General features: G+C 38.8%; 1 pseudogene; it reads left to right on the plus strand.

The window, feature by feature from the left end:
• Nucleotides 1-412: 412 nt before the first annotated feature.
• On the plus strand, nucleotides 413-512 carry LOC113354726 (annotated as a pseudogene).
• Nucleotides 513-5276: the final 4764 nt, after the last annotated feature.

Below are 5276 nucleotides of genomic sequence, written 5' to 3' on the forward strand. Positions count from 1 at the left end.
AGGATTATAGGTTTCTGAATATGGGTCAATCTTTTGACGGTTATCAAATCTAGTGTTATTATAAAGAGCATTGGCCTGCTCTTCAATATTCTGGCCTTCCCAAAAAGGCTCCACTCTACCACTAGTCTGGCCCACTTCTAAGGCTTCTAACCTTTTTGCTATAGCAGCAATTTTGGCATCTGATTCATAGCCTCCTTCTACCCTATTAACGTTTCCTCTACTTAAAAGAATTGTTTTCTGGGGTGCCCTACTATTTTCCCATTGCTGGGTTTTTTCGGCGATTTCATTAAAAAATTCCATCGCCGCATCAACAGTTTGGTTTTCAAATCCACCAGTGCATAGAGACTCAACCATGGTCGTTGTGGAATAATCTAAACCCTCATAAAGGATCTGAACTAGCCTAACCTTTTCTAAACCATGATGAGGACACTGGGATAATAAATCATTGAACCTTTCCAAATACCTATATAAAGATTCTCCCTCTTGTTGTGAAAATGTGCATATTTGCGTCCTAATATACGATGTTTTGTGCCTAGGGAAAAACTTATTGAAAAAGGCAGATGTAAGTTGTTCATATGTCTCAATTGACTCAGAGTCCAAACTATACAGCCACGACTTGTCCTTATCTTTCAGGAAAAATGGGAATAACCTAAGTTTCAAAGCATCATCATCTAAGCCTTTAATTCTTAGAGTACTACAAATTTCCTCAAAATCCCTAACATGGTAATAAGGGTTTTCATTTTCTTTCCCTAAAAAGATTGGGAGCATCTGTAAGGTCCCAGGTTTCAGTTCATAGGGTGCCTCCGTTTCAGCTAACTTAATACACGAAGGACGAGTAGTCCTAGTTGGATTAAACAAAGCTTTCAAAGTTGCCATTTCTGGCGCTATTGGAGTAACAGCGATTCTCTCCTCAGTCAAAGGACGTTCAAAAACAGACTCTTCAAAAGTCGGACTTTCTAGATTAAGGTAATCGAGACACTTTGAACTACTAGGTTTCTCTTTAACAAATCTACCTAGTGCGTCTATTTTACGTTCAAGCATACAATAGAATTTTCTAAATTTGAAGGGTAAGCAAACACAGATCAATGCCGACTCAACCAAATCAATCCTATTGATTTCTAGCAAACAAAAAGCATGATGGCTCCACTTAGATTGTTTCTAGACCAGCTTCTAATCCTTCGAACGGGAATTCGTTACAATTTAAGCAAACCCCTCTGGAATAAATCCTAGTTAACGTAAGTTGAATAGAGGCGAGGGAATCTCGGTGGAGCTTTGATACCCAAGGCCTCACCGGTATTACAAGGCGGCGCAGTCACGCATTCAACTTACAGAAACCGTCAAGAACTTCGAAGTATGCTTAAAAGAGTAACCAATATTTTTCGAATGACTTTCCTGTTAAGCTCGTTACCCTATCGGTCTCGTTCTAGTCAAAATTTTAGGCTCAGGTTCGCGTAGGTTATGTGTTCCTAAAGCGGGAAAGAAGAGAACGGAAATGAAATCCGAACCCTTATCTTGTATGGCCAGGCCTTGCCCTTTACTAGAAAAATAAATGTTTGTATTCATTCCTCAACATATATGCATACGAAGGAGTCCAGTAACTCGCTGACAGGGGATTCGCGAGTGTTTAGAATCTTACCTCCCGTTCCAGACGGGGGATGAATCGGTTGTAGTCGACTCGGGCCACTGACTCCGATGTCTAGTGTACGAACCCAAGGTGCAGAGACAATATCGTAATTGTCTTCCTTCACTGCAAACAATTTATATTTAAAGTACCCTTCCGTAGGGTAATAAAAAATAATAAGGTCCAAAAGTCCAAAAGTCCAAGAAAATAAAGAAAAATTACAAAAATAATAAACCCTAATACAGTTTTATTTTTAAATAAAATAAACAAACCCTAAACTAAAATTGTCTAAAATAAAATTGTCTTCTTTTCTATTCTTTTTGCTTTAATCTTTAGCTCCAAGTCTTTATGAAATCACCAAACCCCTTGGCTCAATTTTCTTTATGATCAAGAACCTATAGACACAAGATAAATACCCAAAAACATAAAAAAAGGACAAAAATAATAAAATAAATAAAAATAAAATAAATCTAAAACCCTAAAAACAAGTCCGCGTCGGCGGCGCCAAAAATTGATGTGATTTGTAGATAGTGGTAAAAGTGGTTCGATTCTCAGACTTGTGAAGGATATTAATTAGACTTAAATTCCAATATTAAAATAGAAAACTCACTATAAATTATAGCAAACTCAATCAAAGTTGATATCAATATTAAAAGAACACTGAGGCTAAGATTCCGCTATTTTCCAAGTTTAAGGTGATTTAATCCAATCTTTGTATTCATGCAATTTTCTTGTTCAATTTGATTCTCACTATTGCAACAAGTAGATTTTCAAAAGCAATAATTGTAAATACCAAGCATGAAGCATCAAGAGTCTATAAACTAAGCAGACTCCATCAAAATAGATCACAATCACTCAAATAAAAATCATATTCAACAATAGTCCAAGGCAAATAATCATAATAATAATTGCAATAAATTAAATAGATTGTACCGCTTTTTGTTGGAAAAATAGCTTCCTCTATCGCCTCAGCAATGGGGTTTAGCTCCTCATATCAAAAACAGGTTCAAAATAATAAATCATGGCTCAAAAGGTGGTTTTATTGAAGAGAATATATAAAACAGCAGATCTGCACCGGTGTATAGATGTTACAGAAGTCACCGTTACAGTTGGTGTTGCAATACTGAAGATATACGTTACTAATCAACTGTTACAGGATCAGAAATTTAAGAACCTAGAATACGACTGTCCTGCACATCTTAATGTTCTTCAGTTGTTAAACAACGACGCTGTTCTGCGACTGTTTCTCGTGCGTCAATGTTCTTCGCGTTCTTCCTCTTCAGCAGCAACAGCAGCAGAAACAGAGTTTGGTAAACCTATGATTTCTTCTTCTCTGGCTCTCCTTAGGTCCACAAACTCTCGACACCCCTTCTATATGACCCAAACAATCTATTTATATCAAAAATATCGATTAAATCTCTACCAAATCTTCCAAAATCTCTTTCCTTCTCTTCACGTCCAAGTTGCGGCAATTTCTTGTTTTAGAATTTCTACGCGTTTATGAGCTTTCCTTTTTATTCTAAACTCTTCCTTAGATAGATACAAATCTTTGGGAAGGTTTACAAAACTTTAATCTCTCTAAAATTCCCTAAAACAGGTCACACACGTGACTTTCCATATTTTCTGTTGTGATAAAAATCCGTCGATTGAGCCCAGTCTAATCGATTTCAACACCCATATCAGATTCCTAGACCCATAAGGAGTCTATCTTATGAAAATCAGAGGTTTAACCGACCTCAAACTCCTCCAAATCAGGAACCCTAAAATCTGTTCTTCATTGCACCTACTTTCTCGCCAAAACTTGGTTTTTGAAATGTTGAAGATGGTTGCCCCTTATCCAGGGTAGGGGTGCGATTAGCAGCTGCCTGGAAATGAGATGCCCCTTAGTAATTAAGTTACCCCTTATCCAAAATGAGAGTCCGAATAGCAAATGTCCTCTGGGTGCTTTCCAACAACTTTTCGAGCCAATTTTTTCCAAAAAATTTTTTGGCCAAAAATACCTACAAATAAATAAAACACCATAATAAGTACAAAAATGAGCCCTAACAATATATAGAATCGAGACAAATCGGACACAAAAATGTGTCTAGCACTTGCAATACATTGTTTAGGGTTTAGACTCGTTTCTCACCCACACACTCGAAATTACCAAAATCAGCAGAAACTGTTTTCGCCCTCAAACAATTGGCGACCACAATGGGAGATTAATCTATCGGTCACAATATCAATTCCTGATTTCCGATTCCATCTTTTCAACCCAGATATAGAGATGATGGAAGCAGACTAGCCGCCGCCTCGGTTATCAGACGACTCTGGAATGACTGGGAACTTAAGAATGATTGGGGAATTTTCACAGTCACGGCGCCGCCTCCCACAAAAAACTCAGATTTACATCTGGGAGATCCATTTTGTTGGGAGACTCTAAAAAGCAAGTAAGTCTCATCAGGCGAGTTGCATGTTCTATTACCTAGAATTTTCACATAGATAGTAGAAACCGACAGCCATGCTATCCCCATGTTTTATCCCATGCTTTCTACTGACAACACAACATTTACAACTCCATGACTCTCCTGGGGTATTTATGACACATATAATCATAACCAAAAACAACATTATTTAAAAAAAAAAAAAATTCATCCCAAAAGAATAATCCAAAACCCTCATAGGTAATAATTATCTATCAACCCAAAAATCCAGAAAACCAAACCATAAACTAGGCGCTCTTTTTGCCTTTCAAAAAAAAAAAGCCTAAATAAAGAAGTTCAGAAGACAGGAGTACATTCAAGGAAAACCATCTAGTAATGGCTTGCTCTTCTTGGAGAAAGCTTCCTTCGTGCTTCCGAGAGCCGCCCGTTTCAGCTTCAGCTCCGTGGACAAACTTTCGATCTCCACCTCCTGCTGTGCGACCTCATCCGCGGAAGGGACTTCATCCGTCGTGGTATGCAACTTTTCGATCTCAGAGAAACCTTCAACAAACCAGGGAACGTTGAACCCGTGATCTACGCACACATCACGATGGAACTTCAAGCTTGAGACCACATCTTCAGAAATAGTATGGCCTGTCACTTTGCATATGTCGTCAATCGAAGATAAAGCTTCCTCCACACGCTTGACCAGCGCAAACCGACTAGTAACCTTTTTGGTTTTGGCAATGTGTCCATACCTTTCCCATATCTTGGTATATGACGTCTCGTATTTGGCTGGCACGCTGAAACCGACGATCAACACATGATCTGGATAAGGAACTAAGTATGGAGGAGAAAAAACGCCGCCCGTAACTAAACCACCAACTGGCAAGGGATTCCTAACTACAATAGCGCCAGTGTTCGCTGGAGCACTCTCCTCTACTTGAGCCGCAACAACATCTTCATCTTGATCGACCTCCATTTCTGGGTCGCCAGGCGCAGCACCACGGTTGGATACAAAGCTGTATCTCCACGATTTTCCGCCTCGGGGCTATCTTCAGGAGCGGGTTCTCCCTGCGATATCGTGGTTTAGACTTTTTTTTAAAAAAAAAAAGAGAGAGAAAGGAAGAAGAAGAATGCGTGGAAGACTTACCGATTCACTTTCAAATTGACTAGAAGAAGACTCAGCGTTGTTGTTGGAAGAGCTACTTTCATCATCACTAGATTCCGAGCTTTCCTCCTTTTCAAGA

Source organism: Papaver somniferum, chromosome 2, assembly GCF_003573695.1.
Source record: "Papaver somniferum cultivar HN1 chromosome 2, ASM357369v1, whole genome shotgun sequence".
In the NCBI taxonomy this organism is placed as follows: domain Eukaryota; kingdom Viridiplantae; phylum Streptophyta; class Magnoliopsida; order Ranunculales; family Papaveraceae; genus Papaver; species Papaver somniferum.